Below are 17,727 nucleotides of genomic sequence, written 5' to 3' on the forward strand. Positions count from 1 at the left end.
CAGCTTGAAGCTCTGATTGTCACCTGTGCTCAGGCGTGGAAGGACATAGCACACTCCAGAAGTCTGTCACAAGTTAGTCATGTCCTTGGAAGGTAATGTGGGGTCTGGACCTGGTAGGACCGGAGCCGAGTCCCTCGGGTGACTCTCTGGAAGGGAGTCCCCCAGACTCGTCACATTGTACAGCACCTGTGCCAGAACAGTCTCTGGGGTGTTTCTTGAAGGGCAGACCACCTCCGTCGAAGGGTATATCTTGCACTGGGAGCTGCTGGTCATTGGTGGGTTTGTTCATCCTGACCCCTGACAAGGGGCTACAGGGCTGCCTGAGCTGAGGTCCCAGGTCCTAGCTCCTTTCTCATTTCTGGGGGCACCGGCCCCATTTAAGAGCTAACTTTCAATGAGCACTTCCTATGCACCAGGCACGTTCACAGCTGCTCCACAGAAAAGTACAGAAAACCCGCTATGAGGAGGGTACTTTAGAAACTCCTATCTTTATAGAGGAGGAAAGAGGCTCAGAGAGGCTCAGAGAAGCAAGCAGCAGGTGGAAGCAGTGGCTAGTCTGAGGAGTGGTCCCAGGCTGTCGTGGGATGTCTTCTGGCCAGCGACACAGCCAGGCGTCCCACGTGCCTCGGGTGCCTGAAGGGCGGGAAGAGAGCAATCAGGATGTTGCAACCAGAGGCTTGCAGTTGTCTTTGGTGGCATTACCACGCAGATTGTGTTTACATGTATAAACTTGCTTTATGTTCCAATAGAAGATGTTGCCCTTGCTTGGGCAGCTTTATAGGAATGTGCTTAGCTCAGTTTACACAGAGGGTCTTTTTTTCTGGGCTGAAGGTGGAGGTTGGGGACCAGGGGAAGAGCATCCTTAGGATGGAGGGCAGTCCCTCTTCCTTTCCCGTTCCCTAAGGCCGCAGAGAGAAACCTGAGGCATTTTCATGAGGCATGCCGGGGCACATGGGGGCACAGAACAGCTCATGCCCTCCCTGCCAGGACCCCTCTGGGCTAGAGGGCCAGAGGTGGAGAGCTGGACCTTCTGAGGGCACTGCAGGGGTGTGGACAGCAGCTGCACAAGCTGGCCTTCAGAGTCTGACATGCTTGGGAGCCTCTATGAGACCCAGCAGGGGTCAGCAAAAGACACTTGGGTGTCTCTGGGGACTGGAGTCCCAGGTGACCAGATTGGGGCCGGTGTCAGCCAAGCTCCAGTCATCCTGGAGGCTTGTTCAGGGCAGGCCCAGGAGCTCCTCCCTGCATGGGAACTGCAAGGGACAAGTGTGGCCTTCCTCTCCCCAACCCCAGCTTTATTGTGGTGTGATTGACAAGTACAATTGTATATATTCAAAGTGTATAACCTAATGTTTTGATATATGTGTATGTTGTGAAATGACGACCACAATCAAGTTGATTAGCAAATCCATCCTGTCACGTGTGTGATGAGAACGCTTAAGACCTACTCCCCTAGATGATTCTGAGGATGCGACGCAGTGTGTGAACCATTCCCCAGAACCTGCTCAGCTCAGAAATGAGAGTCTGTGCCCTCCAACCAGTATCTCCCCATTTCCCTTCTCTTGTCTCCTGCCAGCCACTCTTCTACCTTCTGTTTCTGAGTTCAGCAATTTTCCTTTTTTAGATTCCTAATATGAGTGATCCCATGCAGTATTTCTCTTTCTCTTATTTCACTGAGCGTGATGTCCTCCAGGTTCATCCACATCATTACAAATGTCAGGATTTCCTTTTTATGGATGAATAATATTCCATTGTATATGTTATGACACATTTTATTTATTTACTCATCGGTTGACAGATCCTTAGGTTGTTTTAATATCCTGAATGTTGCAAATAATGTTGCAGTGAACGTGGGGGTGCAGACATCCCTTTGAGATCAAATATGGCCTTTAAGATGGCAGGATGTGGGGCTCAGGTTGCTGCCAGGCAGGGCCCAGTTAAGAAAGGAGACTGTGCAGTGGCCAAGGGCAGAGACTGCGGCTCGACTGCCTGGGCTGGAATCCAGACTGCTGCTGAGGGATGGCCTTGGGCAAGCTACCTCGCCTCTCTGCGCCTCAGTCTCCTGGACGTAATGCTGACACTTGGCCTGGCAGGGGCGCTGTGGGGGTGAATTACGTGGACCTGGGGAAAGTCTGCTGGGAGCGCTGGGTGTGGTGGCCATTATTATTAGAAAGAAAACAAAAGCCTAAGTTGAGGGGCTCAGAAGAGCTCGCCAAAGCACACGCCCGCGTGCACACACCAGGGAGGATGACTTTCTCCTTTAATTAAGGTCACGTTACTGTGATGGTGGAAAAATTCTGCCTGTGAGCCCAGCCAGCACCGTGGCCACTTTACTGAGCTTGTCATCGGTGAGACTCAAAATATCTGTCTGTATCAGTGGGAATTATAGAGCAAGTGGTAGCTTCATAAAATAATTGCTTGCCTAAAATATTTTAATAGCTAATCAATCTTTATTGCTTTGTAAATTTGTTGTAAAAGGTAATTATTTCTGAGTTTTAATGATTTAATCAATTTGTTTATCATTGGTTTATAAATATATAGCATTTCTTTTATTTATAAATGAAAGTAATTTCTGTCTGATTTATGTTGCCTTTTACTCACTTCTTTCAATAAGATTCTTCTGCCCAAATCTCAGGGCCCAGAGCCCTCCTGTTTTCAACCGATGGTGGCCACTGAGGGGTCATTAAAAAGTCTAGTGAAGGAATTCATTCTCTCTCTGTCCTTCCTGTCTCCCAGCCTCCACAGTTCCCGCCCGGTGAGAAGCAGTCAATACAGGAGCAAGGTGTGGGTAGCAGGAGCTCTGTCTCTCTGACAAGTCTGCTTTGCACGGCTTCTGGGGGCCAAACTGGCCAGGCCAAGAGAGTGTGTGTCTTGTGAACATTTGTCCCCTCTCTGTAAATGCCGGTGCTCAGCTCCTCTCTATAATTAAGAATTGTTCAGATTCATCATGAAGTCAGTGCTGAAAGGTCCACACGAAACTGGCTTTGTGAAAGGAATGATGCTTTATTTAGCAACTGTCCAAGTTATGGTGTGAATTCCTGAGCTGGAAATAAATGCATTTCCCTGGTTGGCAAGCAGCTGTTCCTGTGAATAACCAACTGGCCTAGGAGAGCTGGAGCTGGGAGGGTGGGCGGGGGGCCGGCCAGAGGCTCCAGGACGCTCTGGACATCCAGGCCCAGCCCTCCCTCCTCTGACAACTCCTCTTGTCAAATGTAGCTGGCGAGGGGGCCACTGGGGCACCCTGAGTCCCCAGGGCCTCTCCAAATTGCCTTGTTCTCAGGTTCTCCTCCTTCTCAATATTTCTTGAAACGTGTGCTGGAGCCTTTGTCATATGGTGATGGATAGAGGCAGCGAGAGTGGAGAAGAGTGCCCGGTCTTAATATCTCTTTTCCTTTCTTGGTGGCGAGGAGGCTGCGGGATATTGAGAATGCTCCAAACCCCACTCCCCGTGGAGCCTCGGGCATGTTTATCACGGTGCCAATAAACCCAGTGCGATTTATGGCTCTGCTTTTTAATTCATTCAATTCTCTGTTCATTGGGAGCTTAATGTTGTTGATCTATTTTCTCTTGAAACAAATAAAAACAATATGTGCTGACACTGGCTGGGACTTTTGACATGGACCAAAGAGGTCAGCATTTAATTTTATATTTATAGACTACATGGACAATATTATCTGTATTAAAAACTGCTCACTCAATCCTTGTCATTTTACAACTTGGGTCAGAGGCTCCTGTCTCAGAGCTGGGTTTTCTTTTCTCGTCTCCTCCTTTATCTTTCTCCTCCCCCACCCCTTTCCCGCTTTCTCTCTGTTTCTATTTCTTCTTCCACTCCTGGATGACCTTTCTTTCTTTGTTGCTCCAGGTCTGTCTGTGGCATGTGCTCATCCGTCCTCCCCCTCGCTCCCTGCCGCCCTATACACACGTGCGTGTGCGCGCACCTCCCCACACTCGCGCACACAGATGCACCTTCTCCCTTGCTTCCATCTCTTTTTCTCTTTGATCTCTTTCCTCCCCTTTATCTGTATGATGTTTCTCTCTCTGGAAGTGCTGTTACATAGGTCAAAAGCGAGGATGCTTTGGATTTGATGTTTTGGTGCATCCTCTCGGCTTTCGCTCTGGATTTGGGGAGGAGGCAGGGACAGGGGGCACTGAGGCTGAGCAGTTCTGAGTTTTGGCAATGAGAGAGCCTTTGAGTGACTTATGGGCTGAACCTGCCTGTTCTGGAAACGCCGTCCTGCGGCCCTCACACCTGCGGTGCCGTGGGGACGGTAGCAGGAGCCTGTGCTCGTCAGTGGGGCGTCTCTCCCCAGCTCCTGTCCCCTGCATTTATCCAGCAGGCATCACCAGCAGGGACAGACCATATTGCTTATTGCTGGATCTAAACAATCCAGTGGTTTGAAAAATGAAACCAAGGAGCAGCAGGCAGTGGCCGTGGGAAGAACCCTGCTGTCCTCAGCTTTCTAGTTTGAACTGGTGAGTTAGGCCCTTGTGGTGCCATCTCTGCCTCTTAACCTGAGGCCAGGGATGGGTACAGTTCAGGGCTGGGGGTCAGAGGGCGAGGGTGGCCACTGTGGGGCATGTTGCCTGGAACGTGGAAGTGCATAGCAAACAGAAGATAATGGTTATCTGCATTGTTTTCTGGTTATTTAGCGGGTGGAGGTGCAGCATTTTAGTTCAACAATTGTATTAATAAAGGGGTTTTAAAAAATAACCTGTTTGTGAAAATACAAAGCTGGGGAGATTTGTTAGAGATGTGGCCATTTGGACCCTGAGTCGGTCACCTTTTGGTGAGATGAGGGGTTTGCTCTCTGGAACCTTGTCTGTGCACCTGGGGCAGAGATGTCCCCATCTTGCCTTGGTGTCCTTTTGGTGACCGTTTGCTCTAGTCTGAGTGCCCTGTGGTGTATAGGCCGGGAGGGGTCTCTTTCGAAGGGTTTTATGAATGATACCCCTGTTGGGTCAGCTACCAGTGGTGTAGCTGGGGTCTCTGCTAATTGGAATCGGGCTGCCTCTGCCTGTGGACCCCCCTCCCATGGTGTCTGTGTCCTCACCTGTGAAATCAGGGTAATGATGCTGCTCCATCCACAGATGACAGGAGGATTAATTAGATGCTATATTTAAAAGACTTTAGATCCTTGGAGGAAAGTGCAGTGTAACTGATATCTAAGAAGATAAAATATTTAAGCCATTGCCTCCAGGGGCCGTTAATCTTATTGTATTTTCAGCATTTTTGAAATTTTGTATGAAAACATCCTTTAAGAAAGCTTCTCTTCCCAGACAGCTGGGAGAGAAACACTTCCTTAGAGAGTACAAAACTTGGCATTATTCTCCCAAATCAGCTTCTTCCCTTCCTGGTCAGCCCTGTGCCTTTCAAGGTGGTAGGAGCACGTGGCTGTCCTGAATCTCTGGCCCTTCCCGTGGGCCAGCGTCAGAGGAGCAGCAGTGTGGCCTGCAGGAGGCAGGAAAAAGGGATGCAGAGGTCCAGATATGTCAGGTCACCCAGACAGGTCCTGGACAAACAGAGAAATTTTTTTCCAAGCAAATAAAAAAAAATTAATTTTAAATGATATCATTTCTTCAACTAACATTGTAAACACATGGTGTTTTGAGCCGAATGAGATTTAACTCAGATCAACCCTCTTGCTTTAGATGATGAAACCAAGACCTAAAGAGATTAAGTACTTTGACCAAAGGCTTTTTGGGACAATGGAGACCAGTCCCTGGGCCTCCCAATTATAAGGATGCTAAAGAAGCTTAGCTTTCAGGACCCCTATTTCTATGTGTCCTTTCCTATTTTAAAAGGCCCCTATGAGTCTTTCTGTATTTGTAATGTGACCCTCTTTCTTAAAGAGGGCTGCTGAAAGTGTACAAGTTCTGAGTCCGCCACACCTGCGTCTGCCTTGCCCTTTGGTCTCTCCAGCTGGAATGGTTTTCACTTTTAAATCTATGGTGTCCTAGTCAGGTTATTATGGTCGCACATGACAGCAGCCCAGCTCTAACCAGCCTGGCCAAGAAAGGCAGATTATCAATTCAAGTAGCTGAGAGTGGACGGCACAGGCGGCTTCAGGCCGAGCTGGGCCGGGGGCTCCCCAAGGCCAGCGCCACCGTCCTGCCCTCCCTCCTCCCTGCCGTTCTCCACATCGCAGTACTTTCAGGACATTTCCGTCCAGATAGTGCCAGATTGTCCCCACAATTCCCTACTCCAGCCTTACCAGCTTAGTGAGCCCCCCAAAAATGCTGTTTCCAATCAAGTTCCCCCAGAAAGAGTGTCAGTGGACAATCCTGAAGGGTTTACCCCTGACCCCATCAGCTTAGCCAGGGGAGTGAAACGGGCTGGTTGGCTAAGTCACGTCTCCCCTCCGAGAGCTGGGATGCAGATCCCATTCCTTCCAGGTCATCTGGACTGAGAAGTGGGCAGGGGTGGTTTCCCGTAGAAGGTCAGGGGTGTTCCTAGACATGGGGATAATGAACACTGGGCTGGCTGAGTTCAAAGACACTTAGTGCTCCTGTTTTGTGCATTTTTATTCGCTCAGAACATCGTCCTCAGTGTGTCCCAGATCCTGTTTCCTGTTCACGTGTGTTAGATGCCAAGGGCTGTGACCAGGCCAGGTAGATAACCAAGGGCCAGGCAGGACCCTGTTTCTGCTGGTGGATGACAGCATGGACTGAGGACCAGCGGCTCGACCCTTCTGTCTCCACTGCACGCAGCACTTTGCATAATTTCCTGGAATTTAGACCAATCCCAGTCAAGAGCCTTGAATTATCTGAGGTTAATTTGCCACACAATGTAGTGAAGACTGAAATTAGACATTAAGTTGTAGAAAGACAAAGAAGGTTGCATTCCTGCACATGAATAAGTGGATCAAGATTCACACTCTCTGTGTGTTCTCTGCAAGGTGACACTGCCCACAGGAAACTTCTCATAATCAGGTGCTCAGATCGGGTGCTGGGGTCATTTGCCTCTTCCTTAAGTCAGGACAGTAGGAGGAGTGAGCTCTGTGAGCCAGGCTGCAGCATCTGTGACATCTGGGCGCTTGGGAGAGCAGGGCCAGGCTGCACTGTGCTGGGCGCGTTCACTGCGACTGAACCTTTGGCTCCCCGACACGACGCAGCCCGCCTGACTACACTGCGTGTCCAGGGAAGTCAGACCTGGGTGGGGGAGCTGGCGCCAGGCGACCTTTATTCTGGCGGAAAGCTAATGGGCATCGCCGGCGCAGAGAGGCTGCTCTCCGGGGATTTGCACGCTGATGCAGGCGTTGCTCCCATCCTCGTGTTTAATTGAAAGAAGAGTCATGTCACACCTTTACCTCACAATTTGTGTAACATTCTTAGAGAGAGGATGGAAAGCGACCCAAGTCAGCCCTCAGAACAGGGCTGAGAGAGCCTGGTCCTTGCCCCGCTTCCTACCAGGCTTGGAGCTGTGGGTAACTCTCTGCTTAAAAGAGGGAAGAAAGGGGCCACGGGGGTGAGAGGTGGTGGTGGTGGTGGTGAGGGTCTGTGCTTTTGGACTTGGGGGGACACAGAACAGTCGCCCCAGACTGGTTTTGAGTGGGCTGGTGCCAGGCTACCTGTGGCCAGAGCACATGGAGGCTGTTGGCAATCCATGAGGCCCTAAGTCTCTCTGGGCCTTGTCTTTAATATGCACCGTCACCTTATGCAGGTGGTCCCCCACGCCACGCCCCACCTGAGGAATGGAGAGGGCAAGACGGAAGAGCCCAGGGAGTAGGAGGGGAGCACCCCCATCAAGGAGAAAGAGGGGCTGCAGGAACACGGGGGTCATCTGGCCCAGTGCCTGCTCTCTGAGTCAGAGCTCAAAGCATTCCCAGAGAGGCAGGGTCTGGCTGGCCGTGGGGTAATGTTTCTCAGTTGCAGTACCTCCTGTCACATAGGTTCTCCAGTTTGCCACGGGACCGCCATTCACAGTGCCTTCTCTATAGCTGGTATGACACCCTTTTGTCTGAGCACATTTGCAACCTTCATACAAGTGAGCCTGGTGAGATCCTGAATCAACTCAGAGGGGAGGCACTTGGCCTTCATAAGAAAAAAGATGACAAACTGCACCTCTTTCTTGAACTGTGACAACCACTCCTAGCCAGCCTGTCTCCTTTCTACTGTTTTCTCAAATTGCATCCTGCAGAGGAGTCTTCCTAAATCAGCTCCTTCCACACTCCCCACCTGAGCCTCATCCCTTCAGAGGTGCCCACTGCCTCCTGACAACAGGCAGATCCCTCAGCCCGTGTTCAGGATGCTCCACGGCCTGGTCTCCACTCACCACCCCTTTCCCACTGGGGGGCAGCCCTCCCTCCGCTCCTGTGCCCATCGGGAGTGTAGAGCTCACGTGCTCCAGGCCTCTGCTCTGAGATGCTGGGAAATGCAGGGTGGAACTACAAGGCCGCTCTGGACTTCTATCCTCTTCCTGGGGGCATGGGAAACCATTCTCCCTCTCTGAGCCACACTGAGGGCCCCAGGAACTCTGAGAAACCCTCTCATGTCCAGCTGCCATTTCTATCCATTTCCACCCCCTCTCTGCAATGCAGCTCCTTCCTGGGCTTCAAGGAGATATGGCTCTGGTACCCTGTGCTTTCTTCTTCCCACTGCTGAGACTGGCTTAGGGACTATCCTCTAAGGCAGGAACGGTTCTCAGTCCGGACTACACCTTAGACTCACCTGGGAGCTTGAAAGATCCCAGCAGCTGGGCCACACCCCAGAACAACCAGATCAGAATCCCTAAGGAGGGGGCAGGACAAGGGCAGTTAGCCCAGTGTGCAGCGACGATGTGAACCCCTGCTCCCAGGCCAGGCTCCCCACCCAAGCCCTTTGATGTGTGTCCAGGAGCCTTTGCGGTGCGTGCATGCTCAGGCCTCGTTCCCGGCTAATGAAATGAGAATCTCCAAGCTCATCTTATTGGCCATCAGTATTTTTATAAAGCCCCCGGCAGAGTCTGACCGCTGATCTGCAGCAATGTCCAGGAGGTTCTTTTTGGTAGAACTCCAAGAGGACAATGAACACCTTAGTAGAAAGTGACCTGTCCTATGTAATGGCATGAAGACCACTCAGTTCGCAGTCCCACAAAGCTGCAGGCTGGCACAGGGCAGAGGGGCAGAGCTGACAGCCCCAGTACCCTCCACTAAAGAAGAGGAGAGCCAGCCCAAGCTTGGCTGGCCACCTTAGCATTCTGCTCTCAGCTTGCAGATGCTGAGTTCCAACTGAACCCTTACCGGCTGTGTGGCTGGGGCGGCCCGCTTCTTCACCCAGCAGAGTGTCTGCGGCTACTCATGTGTGCCTCCCATGTCTTTCGTGTGCAAGGTGCTGCCACTCTTTCTGTCCTCAGAGCAACATCCTGGTCTCCACTCTATGGAGGGTATGGACAGAGGATGATAGGGGCCAGGTAGGGAGACGTGAGTCATGTCACCCTAGAATATCCCCTCCTCTCTTGAATCCAACTGGAAACGCCTCCCTGGACAGCGTCGCGGTTGGCATGGCCTCCACTTATTATTTCACCACGCTGCCGTTTCACCCTCTCAGGTGGGCGCCATGTAGGCCTGGGCACTAGCTCACAATTGCGATTTAAAGCTTATCACCCACGAATACTGGTCCAGGTCCTAGCTGTTGTCATTTATTCTGCAGTTTCTCATTAAGCGTTTTACAGTCCTCAAACTTTAATAACTTTAGTTATGGGTAGGATAAAAACAATCTTCCTGGTAATGAGCAGAGAGTTCTCATAAACGATGTTAGACTTGGATCATGTTTTCCAAAGTACACAATTTTCCTTCTCTCGTACAGTGGCCATTTCCCCTGCAGGATCTAAATGATAATGTTCTAACCATGTAATGCAGGTACCCTAAAATTTAATGGATTTGCTTTTAAATGCCACTTAGATATTGTTTCTATCCTACCTATAACACAAGTTATTAAAATTTAACAGTAAAAAAGACTTTATGAAGACCTGTATTCCAATGTAACAGATAAGCGAGTTCAGCCTTGCTGTTAGAGAGAACGCCCTGTGCGTGAGAGTGCGGCTGTCACGTGAGCACCACTCCTTCAGTGCTGAGGACCCTGCCCCAGATCTGTGCCCTGTGATGTGCTCAACATCAGAGGACTGGTGGGAACTGGAAAGCCATTCTTTTTGCAAATAGTTCTAAGGCAGATGGGATTCCTCTTGGTACCATTTCTTTTCCCTGGGACAGTCACCCACCTGTATGAGCCTGCTGATTGCTGAGATCTAGAACTAATACCCTCTCAAGTTGTATCCTTTGTTCCTGGGGAAACCCAGTGGTGCGGAGTGTTCAGGAGCTTCGGTTCTGCTGGCCTCATGGATGCTTCAGAGAGAAAGGGCAGTGGTGCCTACATTTCCTGATATGGTGTTAGCACAGGACATGCAAAACAGTGTTCCCGCTTTGGGAGCATGTGTCCATGTGTGCGTGCAAACTGATGCTTGTGGTTGTGTGTGTGCACAAGCGCATGTAAGATCACAGGCGGTCAGAAACCAGGCCTGTGGGAAAGACATGAAAGCACGGGTTTCACTTCAGGCTGGAGGAGCTGCACTAAGAGAGAACTGGGTGAGGCTTAGTGAGGTTCACGTGCATCATATAGTTGGCGCCCTGTTGGCTGTGAGTTTTGGGAAGCACTTTCCTGTGTTCTGAGGTGGTTTGGTGTTGGGTCTGTGGGTCTCTGCCAGTGAAGCGGAGAGGGGCTCTGAGCCAGATTTCTCATGAGTGAACATACATGTGATCTTCTCTCCATCATCAGACCAACGTCTCACTCAGACTGAGTTTCCATGAATGTGGGGGAAATCATTTGATTATACACTGCCAGTACTGTCCAGCAGACTGAGGAAGATACTGGGGAATGGCTTAAGCAACAAAGGAGTGGGTGCACATACTGCGTCTACAGCTTCCAATGGAAATAAACCCCACTCACAGGTACCCATGCCCTGTGCACAGGAGGCATTTAGTGGTCAATTCAACATCTGTGGAAGACAAGATACAGCCATCAGTCCACTTGCATCTGCACGGCTTGGCCTCTGAGTATAAAACAATCCAGCGTTGGGGTGCCCTGAGGCCAGCGTCTTTACCCCCATGATGAGAGACTAACTGGTCACACAGGACTGGGCTAGGAGGTCTCCAGGCTGTGAAATGGCACATCAGGAGCACACTGTGGTCCTGGACACGGCCCTCTGAGCTTGCTGAGCTGAGCTCAGCACACCTGTGTCTAGAGCCCTAAATGGCACAGCCTTACCCTGTATCTTGCCGCATAATACAGTGTAGCCCTCACGTTACCCGGTCAGGCTTCAGTGATAACCAAAGAGCAGCCTGCTGGTGGGGCCTGGATCAATAGGGCTTTCTATTTATAGGATTGTTACAAATGGAACTTCTATTTAAATGAGACAATGCTGAGGAGTACACAGAAGATCGATCTGATAAAATACAGTAAGAGTTTAATTTGGGCTGGATACCCAGTGCGCAGGTGTGCTCACACACATGCACACTGACATACGCTCACTCCCACTCATGCTTTCCCTTGAGCTACAAATGTGTGGCAGGGAAAGGCCAGCACCTCGAAAATGCCCCGGAAAATCAGACTCTGAGAACATGCTGGGAGGAGGCGGGAAGGAGCACCACGGGGAGGCCCTGGCCGGGGTGTCCCAGGCACCTGGCTCCAGGGGCTCTGCCACTGCCCTGCTGTGTGGCCGTGGGGAAGACGCTCTGCTCTGGGACCCCTTTCCTCTACCTGTAATGCGCGCCCCCCAGCTCTGGCCCTCCGTGGTTCCCCAGAAGGGACATCACTTGAGGGAACAAGGACAAAAGGAGAAATACGTGCTAGCAGCCTTGTCCACCCCGATTCCTGGATTCATAAACCAGGACTTGAGGACCTTTGGACGCAGGGAGGTGGGGTTTTAAACACCAGCCCCTCCACGACTCCGCAGCCTTGATCAAGAGGGTGGGAAGGAGACACTTATCTGGAGCCCTCTGGTAAAGGCCACACACATGGACTCAGTGGGTGGCAGGGAGAACTTACTGCCTCTCCCTGGGCCTCCAGTTCACCCTCTGCAGGTGAGGACAGTGATGCACCTGCTTGTGCGAGTTGTGCTCCTGGCCCCAGGGCTTGGCTGTGGCCCCAGAAGCAGGTAACAAGTAGCACCTGAGCGGGTCAGAAAGGCGAAGTGTCCTGCTGCTCATGGCTGACTGAAGATCCCATCAGCGTCCCCTGGCGCCGCCTCCAGCACCCATTTGGGCGGGAAAGTGGCCCCTCTGGGCTGGCCCCAGACTCCAGGTGAGGGGCTGCACCCTCAGTTGTCAGCTGGACTGGAGGAGAGAGGTTGGCGGTAGCCACTGTCCCATTGCCAGGACTTGTCCTGAGCTGTCCTCTGCTCTGTTTTCCAGTCTGATGTCGTATACCTGCTGCAGCATGGGAATGCTGGGTTTACTGCTGATGTTCAGTGCACACTCATTTCAGGATGTAGGTTTTCTTTCCAGGGGTGGACCAGTGTTCTGTGCGGGGTGAGACTGGGCCACTCAGGCTGGGGGGACACTTGTGCAGTGGAGCTGGGTGATGGCTCTTCCTCCAGGGATGTTTATCCAGGGCAGGGGCGGGCGAGGCATTCGGTTCCTCTTCAGGATGGGTCCATTCGCTGCAATCTCGGGAAATGAAGTTTATCTTTAATAGCATAGAGACTTCATCTTGCATATTAGAAGTTCACCAGGTATTAAGTAATTCAGATAATAAATTTCTTCAAAGTGACCCATTGACTCAGTATTCATTTATTTTTTTTTTTCCCTCTGAAAGAAAGGGAAGCATAAAAACAAGCTTTGTAGTTTTATGTCTGTCAGCTTGTCACATAAATATCTCAATAAAAACTGATCTTGTCATCATAAAACTTCCATTTGAATGGTTAGACATGTCATGTTGGCCTGGTACACAAAAAGTCAAGCACACGCAGTGTTCAGCCCCACTCAGGCCATCTGCCAGCCCCTGTCTTGAGCTCCTCCTGTGTGGCCTACAGAGGCACGGAGCGTGCCAGGTTCAGCATGGGCACCATCAACAAACAGCCCCATCAGGCCTCCTGTCTCCACGCCCGTGGGTGTTCTCTGCAGTACTGACAGAAGGCAGTCATTTAGCACAATGGACACATAGCTGCTTTCCCAAAGGGCATGGCCCTGGAGTAGCTGGCAGACATCGTTCAGGTCTTTCATTGGCCTGATAGCAAATCCGGAGTTAAGTCCCTCAGGTGAACTCTGTTAGGTGAGGCTGCCAAATGACAAGCCTATTTTATACAAGCACCACCAATAGCTGTGAGTGCCACCCACTGCTTCTCAGCAGTCCCTGAGCTAGTGGAGGGGACACATCCCTATGTAAACAACTACAGTTCCACCTGGGAAGTGTGGCAGTTGGCATATGGGCGAGAGGAGGGAAGGATCCACAGCAAGGGAGGACTCCTACCTTCACTGGCTGATTGAGGGTTTGGGAGGCAGGAATCCGAGAAGGCTTGAACCCTCTGGGGCATGAGAGCTATACTTGGTTCTTGGACTCAAGAGAGGACTTGACATTCATACCTGCTGGATGAGACTGTTTATTTTTCCAGTTAATACTTAGTATTGAACCAGCCAGCCCCTGGCCTCCCAGAGCTTAGAGTCTAGGAAGGCGGTAGTGGGTTAAGCAAACTGTCTCAGGTCTCCCGATGCCATCACTGAATGAGCTCCCCACACACTCCTCCCCACAGCCTGCACACAGATAACACAGGTGCCCAAGGGACAGAGAAAGGCTGGGACCTCAGCGTGGCAGGTGCCTCTGGACACGAGGCTGAGGTTGCTGCACCTCCCTCCCCAGGTTCTAGAGGTCCCGGGTTAGCCCCGGTTGAGATTGCCATTGCAGTGGGGACATCTGTTCTCGGCGCCCACTTTGAAGCCTAAACTTCTCTAAAGGCAGATGCAGATGGGCTCAGGAGATGCCACTGAATACTGAGAGTGACAGAGGAAGCTCGGGGGTCAGGGTGAGGACTCACCATGAGTCAGGGCTGGGCTGGGAAGCAGTGTGATCGCTGCAGGGGCCAGGTTGCTTGATTCTGTGACTTTCTGTTGTTTTTACGCTTGAAATAGGATTTTGATTCCAATTTAGAAAAACATGAGTCCTAGCTGTCCTGGACTGCAGCACCACACCTCAAGTGCCTCATTCATGGTCTCGGCCGGCTCGGCGCTGCCCACCCCCTGCCCTGCAGGTGGGGCCGACAGGGGCCGCTTAGGCAGACCTGGGATCAGACCACAGCTGCCCAAGCCTCTCCCTGATCTGTGTGGCAGTTATTGCCACCCACAGCTCTGGGTCTGTCCTTTGTCCCTGTTGGGGTCTCTACAGGGTCAGGGTATATGAGATGGCCAAACTTGTGCAGCCAGGATGGGGATGTCTGAACTTTTAGGGGAAAAAAACCTGCTTTTTTTTTTTTTTTTGCAAAAGCAGTGCTGGTTCTCTTACCAAACAACATTCCTTTGTTTGTTGAGCCTGGAACACCCTCTCTCACCTGAATGTGTCCCCTCCCTGAAGACAAAGCCTCAGTTTCACTCCACATGCTCTCTGATTGTCCCATCCCTCTGAGTCACCTTCCTCCTCTGGCCAAACACAGCATCTTACTTCCTCCTTCGATACTTCCCATGCGCTGCCTATCTGAGAGGTCACCCTCAGGTGCCTGCCCTGGAGGGGTTGCACTGTGTGCCCTTCATCCTCCCTTGGACATGACCTCGGCTGGCGGCATGAGGGACACCAAACAAAAATTTGTTAGGTCACGTGTGGAACTCACTCTAGGATGCCCAAGACACTGGGTGCAGCTCAGACTCCCACAAGTCCCTGTAACCTTGAAGGCCAGTCAATATCAGTGAGCAGGAAATTCAAAGCAAACTGTGACTTTAAGCCCCAAGTGGGCATTTGTCACCTGACTAAAGGAAAATAGGAAAGTAAAGTCAGGGTGAGACCATCAGGAGGGAGCTGCCACTCTTAGAGAAGCTAACACAGGGTTCCCACAGGCTGCAAATCCACAGCGGTCCGTACCAGGCACAGTATCAGGACCCCTCCCACCTATCTTGGTCCGTCTTGCAGGGGTAAGGAAGCTGCTAGTGGCGTCTAGTATAAGGAGACCCTGAGACTTAGTTAAGTACTGCTCACCATTTCACTGGCTCATTCCCTGCATGATGCATTGTGGCTTAATTCTCAAGCTAATCCTCGATTAACACCCAGGAAATTTGGGCCTTTTAATTAAAAGGAAGTCTAAAAAGAAAGTAGGTCAGTGGGCCTTTCTGAAAGGTGGTCCCAGTGAAGCCAAGGCTTTCTTTGGAATTTCCAGGTTTCCCAGTGTCAATAGAATTTAGATTGCACTGAGAAGTTATATCCCAGGAATGGAAAGCTCCATCCTTTTTCACTGACCCAATTTGAGAAGTAAAAATTGATCAGCAGCCCAGCTGGGCACACAGACACAGACCACAGCATTTGCATGGGCTGTTAAGTGTTATTCACAGCTTCTGTCAGTGGAGCCAGGCAAGTCTCTGCACCCAGATCCACATGCTTGTGATGAAGAAACCCCTGCCTTCTTGACATGTGCATTAGGCCAGAGGGGCAGGTCATGTCCCCCCCACCCCCGCCCAGGTCAGGGGAAGCCAGATAGCAGGTGTGCCAGAGTGGGGAGAGGCTGTGATGTCAGCTCCGTTGCCTGGCTGCACTCTCAGGGCCGACGGCGGGGTGGGGGCAGTGGTGATGTGGGGGGAGGAATTCCAGACCCTTTCCACTGTGCACTTTTCTCCGAGTTTCCTCCTTCACCTGACAATGGACTAGAAAAAGAAAATAGGTATTTCTAAAATTTTTAAAAATTAAGGCATAATTTACATCCTGCAAATGCACAGACCCTAAGTGCACAGTTTGGTAAGTCTTGACAAGCCTATGCGCCCATGGAGCCCAGCCTCGTCAAGGCGCGCACCTCCAGCACACCAGAGTGTTCCCTGAGCCCTAGGGTGACTCCCTCCGAGGCCGCCAGCCCTCTGCTCTGGCTTCTGTCACTGCAGCGGCTCCTGCTCCAGAGCTCGCTGCGCTGAGTCAGGTCGTGTGCACTCTGTTCTGACTGCCTTGTATTACACAGCCCGTTGTTTCAGGGTTCCTTTGTGATATTGTGTGTGTCAGTCTTTTATTTTTAACTGCTGAGTAATAGACGATTATGTGGCTATACCACATCATATTCATCCATTCACCTTCGATGGCATGGAACAAGAAAATTCAGAAGACTCAAGGAAGAACAAAACATATTTTAGGCCAGAATTAATAAATTCATTCCACAGATACTTGCTGAGGGTGAGCTCTGTGCTAGGCACAAAGAAGGCAGCTGTGGATGGATGACAGGGGTGTGCCCTCAATCACAGCACTTGGATTCTGGGCCAGGACGCAGATTATGGGCAAGTAGCGCCGTCATGACCAAGGGAGTTTCAGATCGCAATAAGTACTGTGAGCGCAGCACTGTTGTGGAGAATGAACCAAAGGTCACATTTCTAGGATGGAGACTGTGGCATAGTTTATTTTTTTTCCACTTAAAATTGCTATTAAGATCATTAACCTGGTAAAAGAATCAGTGGCATCCATTTTCTGCCTTAAAAAATACTCGCTGACCAGTTATTTGGGGGTACAATGTGAAATCCAGACTTCTCACGGCCTCCTCTCTGCCATGGGTTTCACTGAGTCGATGTTCCCTTAGGGCACCACCTCTCGGTATTGCAGGCATATATATAGTTGTTCAATGCAGGTTTCTTAAAAATAAGAATCCTGGTTCTAAGAAATAAAACCAAGAAACACGTGGGCCGTAGGGTTTGAATTATTCCCTTCTAAAACAAATGTTTTCAAAGGAAACTATTCCTCCCTGTAACCATAGGCATTCTCCTGCATTTGACAGTCTGCACTGTTAAGGAAGGAAGAGGAAGAGGGGGACCCAGGGCAATGCTTCAGCATTCCACAATCAAGTAGTTATAATGATGTAGTAGAACAGTAACGCGATATGCTGAATTTAAATAACTAAAGCTGGTTAAGGAGGACATCAGACTTAAATGCTCGACGGAATTGACATAACAAATCCAAGATGGCCTCTCTGTGTCGCAGCTGAGAGATGACGCCAACCATTGAGACTTTCCAGGCAAATTTGTTGATAGATAAAACATTTTTATAGACTCTCCATTATTCCTTGTAGCCATCAGCTTTTAATTTTCTCTTTCTAGTTAATATACTTGTGTATAATTTAAACAGAAAACTGTTCTGTTTCATCATAAAAGATTTGCCTGTTACTTTGGGTGTTTAAATCAAGCGGACAGCACTACATTCTCGAACTTGTTTTTTAAGGCTTTTGTTGACAACAACAGAAAAGAAGATCACAGACGCCGCCAATAAGCGTGGACATCAATTATTTTTTAATTGTATAGGAGTACAGTACACTAATTAAAACTAGTATATCTTGCAATGCCAAAGGCAAAATTAATTATTAATTTTTATTAATATTCAGAAGTAGCACAAGGAATGCATTAATAAAGATTTGGTGGTTGTGACTGAGATCTTGTTTAGCTTTATATTTTAGGAAAAAAAAAAAAAAAGGTTTGCTGGCTCCATGTGAATAACACAGCCTGCACTGAAGGGATGATCTTTATTGAAATGGAACATGCTCTCCAGAGTGGGTATTTAGTGACAGCAGATGAGATGTGAGGGAGATTATGTGAA

The sequence above is a fragment of the Pteronotus mesoamericanus genome, unplaced genomic scaffold (genome assembly GCF_021234165.1).
Source record: "Pteronotus mesoamericanus isolate MK-2021 breed Mesoamerican mustached bat unplaced genomic scaffold, CSHL_Meso_final contig_202, whole genome shotgun sequence".
Taxonomy (NCBI): domain Eukaryota; kingdom Metazoa; phylum Chordata; class Mammalia; order Chiroptera; family Mormoopidae; genus Pteronotus; species Pteronotus mesoamericanus.